The sequence below is a fragment of the Botryllus schlosseri genome, chromosome 1, assembly GCF_051294905.1.
Source record: "Botryllus schlosseri isolate E-star chromosome 1, Bs_hap1, whole genome shotgun sequence".
Taxonomy (NCBI): domain Eukaryota; kingdom Metazoa; phylum Chordata; class Ascidiacea; order Stolidobranchia; family Styelidae; genus Botryllus; species Botryllus schlosseri.
In genome coordinates, this window is record NC_137236.1 from 19,737,445 (window position 1) to 19,749,846 (window position 12,402).

The following is a 12,402-nucleotide window of genomic DNA, read 5'->3' on the forward strand; positions in this document are numbered from 1 at the left end:
GTTACAATAGGTTACCGTTACGCGTTACTGGTTTTCTGAGATTTGTAGTAAACAGCCAACGCACAACTGTGACATCACAAGGAGCGTCTCGTTTAGTAAGTACAGAAAGTAGTGAACAACACTTGGGATAAATATCAATTTATACGAAATTAGACGGAAAAGAAAGGAACTATATGTACTGATAAATGTTTCTGTATGAAAGAGAAATAACTTAAGTCAAACATTATAACGTGGCCAGCAAATATTATTGGTGGCATGTCAGCGGATGAATACGACTTATTTCGAAATCGTTCGAGTGTCGTATCATAGTGTCCTATATGGTGTCGACACAAGCGAATCCCACGGTTCAATGAAATTGTATCACGTCACAGTTTCCATTTGGCTACAGGCAATTTGACGGTCATTTTTGACCGGCTTGCCGAGCATTAAATTTGATGAATTGGGTATCAATCGAAAGCTGACGCTGTACTGCTTGCGAAAATATAAATTTTATTTCACTCATGGCCCTGGAACCCCCACAATCAGCCCCAAATTATTCATTGTCGAGTAGATTGGCAGTGTGACGCAACAATGCTGTCTGGCGAAACGAGAGACTAGCTCAAGAGCAAGGATGCGGCCGAGCGGCGAGAGTGGGATCAGCTGACGTCGCGGCAATAGCAATGTGCAACCGCGCCACAGAGAAACGCTGCGCTGTTGATACTTTTTCTATGCGCTTCGGTACAAGCGAGCACACACCAGCCTTTCCCTGACTTGTAAGGGTAGAACTGGGTCCACAGAATGTATTAGGGCCCTACCAATTTTCGCGCAATATCCTTCAGCTGATAGAGATATGTAGGCTACGTCTAAGTAGTCTACATTGGAGATGTCAGATTATGATGATATTGATTGCCTTAGCCCGCTTGTTGCGTAGGGCTCCAGAGACACGTCGCGCTGTTGATGGCGGGTGTCGATACTTTCTATAGTCGCTTTCATGGTTAAGTGTGAGCAAGGAGCATTGAGCATGAGCATACATTACAAGCTTTTATTTTATCCGTATGGGTAGGACTTGGTCCGCGAATGCAGCAGGTAAAATGTTGATTGTTGAATAAGTTTAACAGCAGGAGTGTCGAATTAAACTGGTATCGCTGTCCGGATTCAATCCGTTACTAGAAAGCTTGCGGGACATACCTGCCAAATGATTCCAAAATGTTACCACCAAATTCATACCTTTGTTTTTCACTGGAATATAATCTGATATCACTATAAACGTTGACGTTGGAATTTGGTTTAGCATTTTTCAATCACCAAACAGTTTTTTTTTTAATGCCGGGGACCTTTTGCGTCAAAAGTAATACAGTGGTATCACAGATATTTGAATTATATTCATTCTGTAGCCTGTATTTATATTCCTAATGTAACTTACGTAAAACGGATTTGCATTATTTTTTCGCATCTGTGAATAACTGAATGTCCATTGTCCATTCGGCCCAACAGAGTTTGCACTTTTTCGCCTTCTCGGAATTTGGTGTCAAGGTCACCGACGTGGTGCTTATGGGGACTAGAGTGAAAACTCAACACTGTAGTTGTATTACTACAATATGATATATTTACATTATCTAAATTTGCTGTCTTGAGTGAATCTTATTACTTGAAAGTATATTTTTCTTACTAGAAATATCTCTATCAGATGAAGGATATTGCGCGAAAATTGGTAGGGACCAAATACATTCTGTGGACCCAGTTCTACCCTTACAAGTCAAGGAAAGGCTGGTGTGTGCTCGCTTTTAGCGAAGCGCCTATAGAAAGTATCAACAGCGCCACGCATCTCTGGAGCCCTACGCAACAAGCGGGCTAAGACAATCGATATCATAATAATCTGACATATCCAATGTAGACTACTTAGACGTAGCCTACATATCTCTTATCAGCTGAAGGATATTGCGCGAAAATTGGTAGAACAAGTGATTTGTGGTACAGAACTTCAGAATAACGCGAAACAATAACTTCATATTGATAATAACTTCATATTGTTAATAATAACAAAAACAAACAACTACTAGTAGTAGTAGTAGTAGTAGTAGTAGTAGTAGTAGGTAGGGCCCTAATACATTCTGTGGACCCAGTTCTACCCTTACAAGTCAAGGAAAGGCTGGTGTGTGCTCGCTTGTACCGAAGCGCATAGAAAAAGTATCAACAGCGCAGCGTTTCTCTGTGGCGCCGTTGCACATTGCTATTGCCGCGACGTCAGCTGATCCCACTCTCGCCGCTCGTCCGTATCCTTGCTCTTGAGCTAGTCTCTCGTTTCGCCAGACAGCATTGTTGCGTCACACTGCCAATCTACTCGACAATGAATAATTTGGGGCTGATTGTGGGGGTTCCAGGGCCATGAGTGGAATAAAATTTATATTTTCGCAAGCAGTACATCGTCAGCTTTCGATTGATACCCGATTCATCAAATTTAATGCTCGGCAAGCCGGTCAAAAATCACCGTCAAATTGCCTATAGCCAAATGGAAACTGTGACGTGATACAATTTCATTGAACCGTGCGATTTGCTTGTGTCGACACCATATAGGACACTATGGTCGTATCGTTATCTGACCATTATTGAGATTTGAGCAAAGGGTGATGCGAAGCTTGTTGTGCTTGAAGAAAGTGGACACGATCGTGGAAGATTCCTAGGAACGCTGAATGGGATACGCATCGTAAAAGGTACAGTACTACATAGTACTTGTTACCGTGAATATCTGCGACTGTGCAATGTGCACACCACTTTGATTTCATGATTGAAATATTTCATTCTCCGCATTCTCTGTTCTATTTTGGGATACTAGTCGACTTATCTAGTGACCTGTGACACCACATACTCCGCCACGGAGGAGTTGAAACTGTTGGCTTGTTTATGTCATTTTCGGGCCATAGCATAGAGATGTTTTCATCCACTGCTGGATTTGTTTGGCACACATGCCACCTCATATCCAGAGTGGAATTGGTGAGGATGAGGAACCTTTTGCTTCAATACATTGATAAAGTAAGTCATGAATCTCTGCTATATCATGTACAAGGCGGAGCCTTCATCACACAATGTACCAGTACCGGTACTTCAAAACATGTTACCGTATATTTTTGTTTGCCTATTTGTCTTGGTAGTCTTTATAATGTCATGTCTAGGTTAGGAACTTTGCTTTATATAGCGACTTACTCATGAATTCTTTTTAGTGGAACTGCAAGATACTAGTTACACAGAAGGAATGAGGAAGATAAAAAGAAACAATTGGAAGTTTCGCCGGTGGTGGAATTAATTCTCCTTTTCTTGCGACCGCTCGTGTTACTGCATGTCTCCTAAAGAAGAATTAGACCTCCAGCAGCAATTCTTTTCCATCGATTACCACTTCATCGTGATATCAAGAATGAATATACAGTTTCTTCCAATGTCGTTTTGGGAGTGTGAAGAAAATTTTGCGATATTTTAGCATCGGGTTGCTTTGCGATAGGTATGGGTGTACGTGAATTTACAAGCTGGTATGTATCCTGATTTGCAGGGACAGCATGTAAGTAGGTAGGTAGGTAGGTGGGTAGGCGGTCTCGGTCTCAAATGTACAGGAGAACATGTAGATTGGATATATCCGGAGGGGACTGTAACCGCTGTCTGTCGTGTAAAGTGAGATTACCGGACGAGTGTAAGTTGGATTTGCATTGACCAACGGTAATGTTAGATTACCACGAAATGTCTGGCTACCGTGCTTCCAAACATTTCGCGGTAAATCGAGGTTTTTATTTTTTACAGTGTACTTTCAATTTGTCTCACACAAATCGATCTGGTTGTTCGAAAAAACGAAAGTAGAACAAATCAACATACTTTCAGCGTTCCAGAAAACCGATTAGAGGAATATGATGAAAATTTGAAAATGTCATATCATATGTGACTCAGCATCTGTTGATACTGGGCGGCGGAATGGCGTTGTTGTGAAACTACAAATTGCAATGATAAACAAGGTTTTTCATGAGCCACAATAGGTCAGACTCGAGTCAATTTTTCGCATGACTTGACTTGACTCGAGTCACTTTGCTAAAATGACTTGACTTGACTTGACTCGGCCTATCATAAATGCGAATTGACTCGTGACTCGGAGCAAAATTCACGAGTCAATTTCAAGTCATCAAGCAATCACTGTCGATGAAAATCCAGTATCTTGCATATGTTCGGATTGTTCGCGCAACGCTGGTGTAACCCGCGAGAGTGAGCAATCATTCAATGATCGTGCGTTTTACTGAGCCTCCATTGTTCTCTCACAAATATATTGATCGCAAACGAAGTGATCGAAGCTTACAACCTACGTTGTCGTAAACTATAGTATAGTAAAGTAATTTAATACCAAAATGTCTATTTCTGTTCTGTGTACTTAACTTAACAAAATCTATTGTTTTATTGCAATTGAATTCGAAAATACTTTACATAGTTATCAACCATTGGCGCAGGCTCGAATTGTATCATATCAATTTATATATATATATAGGTCTAGCTCTGTCTGCGTTCAGACTTAGAGCACCATCACCGAGGTGATGGAAGCAGCCTATCCATCAAAAAAGAGAGCATCAAAGATTTAAGTTATAAATTAAATTTCCCTTGAAAGTGCTGCTTTTGAGACTGTCCTGATGTCGGTGTCGTTCCGATTGAGGACATTGTTCATCAGCGTTGCGGAGGGTCTTCCTTTTTTCGTTCTCCTTTCATCTTCAAACGTTATTGAACTTCACGACACTGTCATTATGTTTTCGAATTATGTGTGCAAGAAATTTAGCTTGTTGGTGATCAATGAATGCTGAAAGGCCTTCAGTGCGACAAATTCTATGAAGATTCTGATTGCTAATTTTGAATGCGCGATCGGTTCCCCTTCGAGTGTAGCCTCCGTTTGCAAAAGGGTAATGTATTGCATCTTATCAATTCGTTTCTCTATTCTCTATTTTGGCTGGTAACTGAGGCTGTGCAATTACTTACGTAGTTTATTGGTTCTACTTATATGTGAGCGATACAGCGCCTTACATCCATGTATATTCAACTCTACATTCCGTCATCTGTTCAAAATCAATGACCACTCAATCGGCATTTAAGACAGCTAGCAAAATACAATGACGTAATCACGCCTCATAACTCGAAAAGGCAATTTGACTTGAATTATGACTTGACTCGTGACTTGACTTGACTTGACTCAACTTGACTCGAGTCATCTCCAAAAATCGACTGACTTGACTTGACTCGAGTCACCTTCGAAAATCGATTGACTTGACTTGACTCGAGTCAAAATATGTAATGACTCGAAATGACTCGTGACTCGAAAATAGTGACTTGATCCCAACACTGTTAGGATTTTTCTTCACGCTTCGCGCGTTTACTTGTCACACGATTTCTTGCTTTGTAGCCTAGGCCTACCCCCCTGAAAAATTTATCCGATTGAGTCCAACTATATTCGAATTACGAGAGAAAGTCTTTTCGTGTTTGCACTCGCAGAAAGATCGTCGACGATGAAATGTAGGTACAAAATGATTGTCGTATATTAGCGGAAATCTTCGATATCGATATGTCCAGATGCCGAATAGTCATGTCCTTGCAAACTGAGCCCAGCGGGCGGTATACAGTCGACCCGCAATATACCCAAGTATTATTAATAACTTTGAAAATTTTACGCGCCTGGCGCGGCTAGTGGGCAGCACACTCGTACGTGGCTAGTGGGCAGCACACTCGTTCGTCAATTTCATGTGGCCACTTAGCTGAAAAGGTTGGCCACCCCTGGTCTATATAGATTACTAATTTACTTGTAGGTTAGTTATCTATAGTAATCTAGAGTCGGTGATGTCATAATGAATTGTTGTCAATTGTCGATAGCATCATAGTTGCACTGGAACGCACTTTACTCCTTGTCATTTCTCCGTACAGTATCAAAATTTTGATGCGGCGTTTTAACACTGGCGCTGTACTCGTTAAAATTAAGCCATACAGCTCAATTCAATCTTTAAATAAGCGATTATTAATAAAACTGTAACTGTAGTAAGAGCAATATGGTCGGACACCACGACCTGATCAATAGAAATTCGATTTGTACCAAAAACCCAATGTTTTGACGTTCGATATTGGTGCACTCGTTCCGTTACCAGTCCATCCGAATCAGAACATCAAGAATGAATTTACGAAACAGATGATTACAAATTGGAAATCGCGTATCAAATCAGTAATTTGTCTCCACCATAAAATAATATGGGGTCCTGACATCGCATTGAGTAGCTCGCACCGCGAAAATTGTTCGCTGAGTGTAACGGCGATTTAGGCTACTCTTCTGCCATCCCCTATTTACGCTAGAAAATCCTTACTGGAGTGAATGACGATCATGCCCAGTAATGAATTCCAATTCGCATGCATAATTGCATACTCAATAGCACTGTCCAATTTCGCGGCCCGATTAAAGAACTATCACGAAAGAACGAATATTTGCTCATCCGATTCATAGCAACGATGAGATGGAATTTTTCGGCTCCTGCCCGTCATATCGACAAGTGCAACGAAATCACATTTTTATCCTCTCTCCCATTTTGCGTAATATACAGTGATCGTTATTTTCAAACCGTACTATTGGCCAACAAGGTTGTGCTGATGACGAAGTTGCGGGTATGTCGAATACCCACAATATTCACTGGCACATCTAGCATACCGAGTTTCAGCACTCGTGTATGAAAATTGAACATTGAACATATGACTGCTCTGCTGTTAAATCCTCAGGAACATGGTTAGTCGAAAAAAGTATCGCCAAAGACGAAAAGATTGTTAATTTCGCGAAGGCCTGCTGTTGAATTATGTGAACTCAGCAGATATGGTTGTTGCATATATAATAGAATCTTATGAAATGCGTCGGAGCCGGAGCTACCCCTCAAATATCTAGCTCCGGCTCCTGCTCCACCTCCGGCAAAAATGCACAGCTCCGGGTTCCGGCTCCGGGTTCCGGCTCCGGCTCCAAAGCCCTGCTCTGTACAATAAAGATATTTTGAAGCATTTTGGCCAAATTAGTTAACTAAATGTACCTGTATTTGAGAGTTACAGAATTGAATTGTAAGAATGTTTCTTCATCGTATCTAGGGCTGGGCACAATGATTCGAGTACTCGAATCTGAATCGAATATTAATTTTAATGATTCGAGTCGAGTAGTAAAAGATGATTTTTTCGAGTACTGAAATTGTACGCTTCTCGCCACTGAAAGTTAATTTATCAACGAAAATTATAGTTTCGACACAACTTTTCACTGTTGAACCTCGAAACCTTGATCGGCCGTATCGTAGCATACGAAACATATAATACAAAGCTACAAACGTTATTGGAAACAGCACATTTCCGAAGTCATGATCATCTCACAACATTGTCACCAAGTGCAATGAAATCGGTATGGTCGAAAAAATACCAAAGAATCTTTGATGTGATGGAAAACAGGCATTATATTCTTTGTGGTCGCATAAAAGGTACATAATCAAACTTTTACATATTACATTCTGTTATGACGTCATAATGAGTGATACTCGATTACTCGACTTGACTCGAAGCATAATACGTGATTCAGAATCGAATCACTCAGGTACTCGATTTTGCCCAACCCTATTCGTATCACAAAGAGCTTGGTGCAGGACTAAATTTAATGTGAGCAAATCTCTGCCACATTCTCAGTTGATATAGTCGTCACACAAAGCAATAAAACAAAACAAAATGTATTACAATTAATTTCCATGTATTGCCAATCCCATAGGAGAATTCGGGATGTCTACATCGATCAGCTCGAGCTAAATGCTGTGAGTCCGTAGGCCTTACCCGATGGTTGTTAGAACAACTTGGGTTTGATCCCGAAAATAGCGCATACAATTATGCCGTTAATTCGTCGAGTGGTCTTATAGTGAAGTCCCAACCCGACAACGGACTTCGACCACTTACCCATTGTTTTTACTACAGTCCTTAAAATAGGAGAGCGCCAGACTCAGGCAGTTTTTGAAAGGGGGCGCTGGAGAAAAAAAGGTTAAGAACCACGGGTGTAAAGCATAATTCTTTAATTAGGGCCCGTGGACCGTGAATCCTTCGGGGGGCCCACAGACTACTATCCAAGGGGTCCTTGAAAAGCCCAAAGAGTCTAGTGATTAAATCTGGATTTACGACCAATCTGTGGATTGATGAATCCATCGATTAGGAAATAGATGATATCCCTCGATTAAGTAGTATATGATATTAAACGAATAGGAAGTGGGATGATCTCCTCACGCCAAAGTAGTAATCAACATATTTCGGAATGTATGATGGCGGGCCCTATAATCTTAAAATTTAGCACGATTACTAGGTATTTACCTGTTGTCAATGCTCATTCATTTTGTTACATCATGCAGCCACCACGCGCGACCCAGGATACATCTATAGCTCAATTTGCGTTACAGCAAATTCCATTCCCCTTTAATTTACAATTGAAATCTATCAGCATGTTCAGTGTTCAATAACTCATTGATTGCGTCACGTTTTCCAATAGGGACATAGTTTAATCAATGAACAGACATGGTGCAAAAGGCCTCCAGATCTATACGTACCAGTTTTTCATTGCCGGATGGATAAGTAGTGTGACCTGTGTGAATGCCGGTAATTTTGCACGCATAGTGAATCGACGGTTGAGAATATATATTGCAGAAGCACCCGGTTTTGTATCGGGTAAATTTCGTCTCCAACATCGTTTTCCATTTGGATTTATATCTCGCCGTTTGAGGGCACAGTGTGGATACTGCATGTTTTGTGACTTCCGTTTTATAATAAAGACCATTTAACAGGGTTAATTCGAGTCTATAAGTATGAATTCACGGCGATGCCAAAACTGCCAAAAATAATATATGAAAAATGCCTGATTATGACCATCACTAGTGTAGGCCTATCTAATGGGATCACAACTACGATTAAGTTGAGGACATGGGTTTTACCGGTTTGCACAACGCCTCGATGGCGCAGTAGGCAGCGCGTGAGTCTCATAATCTCAAGGTCGTGAGTTCGATCCTCACTCGGGGCATGTTTTTCCATCCGGTTAAAGCAGTGGTTGTTCACCTTTTTTCCTAGCGCCACCTTTCGGAAATTTTCATGGTCTGGCGCACCCCATCGTTTGAGGCAGGGGTCGCCAACTCAAAACGGGTCGCGGACCACTTTTCAAAATTCGTAGAGGCCGCGGGCCGCATGACTTCAATGTCGAGATAAAACAGGCAACGCAGTTTAACAGCCACGTTTTAATACGTCTACGTCAGTACAACGCCGTTCTCTTTAACACGGGCAACGGGCAAAGTTACCGCAAAAGAAATAATATTTTATTGAAGAAATACAAATAGCCTACAAAAAAATCAAGACTTTCATTCTATTTTGAGCTATGAGCTGCGCACGATACCTGACAACACTATTCAGCAACTAAAGCACATGTGGCCAAACTTTTTCCTATTCAAGGCCGCATTTCGATTAGGCTACTTATGTTGGCTATGGTCGAATTCTAGTGCATAGTCGTAATGAGCTAACTGGAGGTCAAATACCCACGTTGAACTGTCTAGTGTCCATGTCCATTGCCGGTGAACTCCGGACTAATCGAGTTACTGATATCGGCATAATCTGCACCACAATCGTTAGTTAAAAATAAGCACAGGCATTCGTGGACTAGTCGCGCGAAGCGCGAATATTTTTTCATGTTCTTGAGTGCATTTCGTCGTTAATACATGTATAGTTTCACATATTACTATCACATATTTATCCTTTGTCAGCCCATGTAATCAAATTCACCGGTAAAGCTGATGCCGAGGGTGTCGTCGCAAATTTAGGAAAGTTATAAATGCTCTGCTGTATCTTTGGGTGGGCCAATTGTTATCAGTGCCCTTTGTGGCATGCTGTTTTCTTGACCATTCATCAGGATTGTCAGTGTAGTGGAAGGATATTGGATTCGCCAAACGTTGGCCTACCACATTTCCTTCGTGATGAAGAGAACGCGATTACAAATTGGTATTTTTTTAAGGGGCGCATCAATTTCCCCTGCTGTTTGCACCCGTACTGTGGGGATCAGATTACAAAGAACACTACTATATTAAAATCGAAAATCAACTCGCAATGAACCGCGCCTGGCGCAAGGGAAATTTCAAGAATAATTCAAACCTCTCATTATAATTAGGGAGTCAATTCGTTAATTCAATTTGCATATTGACTGCCGCCAACACATCCTAATAGAAATAAGTGTCGACGGCCGCATAATATTCCTTCTACTGCCGCAGATTGGCCACTCCTGGACTAAATGATCGATATTGGGATTAGCTCGACATGGTGCTTGCTGGAAAACTATATCTTCTCGTAAAGCTCAGTATTTTAAGGCGCCCGAAGTCGTTTTCTAAGAGTCTTGCGGTCTTGGCAGGGGTGGTCCCTGTGCACTTCAAGGCAATATGCCCAACTGCTCATTCATATTGGCAAATTCTTCCTCCATGAAATGTTATTACCATCGCCGAAGCCGTATCAGCTAGTGAGGAATAGTGATATTGGGCACAGAAGAATAGCTTACTTCGAACGACAACAACAATATGTTTGAACTGAAATCATTTACAGCATTTCAAAATGCTTTACCAAGTGTTCTTCCGAAATTACAAAATCAGGTCGCGGCCAGCAAAATAGGACCTCGCTGGCTGCATGCGGTCCGCGTTCCGCATTTTGGTGACCCGTGGTTTAAGGACTGTACTGCATGGGCGGGGTGGAGGTCTAAGTCCGGTAATTTTTTCGGGATTGGACCGAACTATCGGAAATACTTCGCGCTTGAATTGCGTCTGATGACCACTCGACTAATTAACGATCTAATATGATTGTATGTATTATTTTCGGGATAAAATCAAGATTCTTACCAAGATTCTTATAACAGCTGTCGGGTACGGGCTCATACCCCGAGCTTAATGTACAGTGTACACACCACTATTCGTTCACGTTGTATTTTGTAGCTCTCGAGAACAAAGATATTTCTAGTTATTTATTCTGGTTGATGGCATCTAATCGTGTCTACTGTGCAAATGGCTCTCGCTGTTAAAAGAGGTATGGAACCACGCTTCCAGATTCTCAGACGCAGTGTGCTGCAATATATAATACCTAGTTCAAACCATTTTGTCGCGTCCGGCATCTCGATCGGTAGGTCGTGGGTTCGATCCCCGGCCGGGTCAGACCAAAGACTTGATTAGTAACACTGGTATCCATGACTTCCCTGCTTGGCGCTCATGCATTACTGGGATAGCCTGGAGGGGTGGTGCAAGACTTAGAAAGCCGTAATAGGCTGTAGCTGTACCTTCCTTGTCCTGCGGCATATGTACATCATGCACTCATGATATGCATATGCGCAGATCGTGTGTAGGTATATCATGAGTCGGTGTATATATGCCGCAAAAAAAACATCAAGGACAAAAATAAACTACGTCCTTTCCTTTCCTTTCAAGTAACATTTTGCTATCTAGAAGTACGCGTATGAGCGATAAGGAACACATTTTAGATGAATTATAGTAGCCGCTTCATTAGCGGAAACCCTACGCGACGAAAGTTTTCGTTAATTGATGAATTTTGTTTCGAATGAATGAATGGATAAAATTTGCAAAGGGATCGCAGAGAAATATAGAACTATCGAAATTTGCATCTCCCATTCCCCCCCCCCCATATCACCCCTGAGTGTTTCCGCCCCATTGGAAGTCCATATGGCCCATAGGGGGCGCTGACGACATGGTTAAGACTTAAGAATAGGGTTGCATTCAAAACAAACAGTGTTTAAAAAAAGGCCTTAAAAACAAAATTTTATTTTTTTTAGTTGTGAAATCATGCCATAATTGTGTAAATACTTCCCAGAAAACATGTTGTATGAGCCTACGGACAATTACCACCCGAAATAGCCGACGTCAATCGATATGGGATGTTTGGATCCCTCAAAATAGTAGGTTCAACATTAATAGTACAAATATTTCGTCAAATGAGCCATCTTTACCCTATATTTTCAATTGTTAATGTCAATACACTATGACGTCACATTTGAATATTCGTGACGTCATTGCTTTAAAAAACAAAAAAAACATGTTTTAAATTTGGGCCTTGTTTTAAACATTTTTGTTTTAAATTGATTTTATTTTTAAATGCAACCCTACTTAAGAACCACTGGATCAAAGTCTGTGACCAGACTTGTAATTCGTAATACTCTTCTATTACCTTTCTAATCAGACGATATTCCTCACATCGTAATCCAGTATCCCTCTCCTATATAATTGGGATTATAAACCAGAACGCAATATTGGTTTTTGATTATAGACTGAGGACATGGCAATAATATATATACTATGTATATTTAAAACCAACCAACCATGAATTTGATGATATCGTGCACGC

The 12,402-nt window shown here is 41.1% G+C and overlaps 1 long non-coding RNA gene and 1 other non-coding gene across 2 annotated transcripts; both read left to right on the top strand.

Moving 5' to 3' along the window:
- Nucleotides 1-2,079: 2,079 nt before the first annotated feature.
- LOC145444350 (uncharacterized) lies at nucleotides 2,080-3,410 on the top strand. The gene is made up of 2 exons (XR_013916656.1): nucleotides 2,080-2,690; nucleotides 3,198-3,410. It is a non-coding gene; the product is annotated as an uncharacterized LOC145444350 (long non-coding RNA).
- A 5,563-nt stretch (nucleotides 3,411-8,973) lies between these two features.
- Trnam-cau (transfer RNA methionine (anticodon CAU)) lies at nucleotides 8,974-9,046 on the top strand. The gene has a single exon. It is a non-coding gene; the product is annotated as a tRNA-Met (tRNA).
- Nucleotides 9,047-12,402: the final 3,356 nt, after the last annotated feature.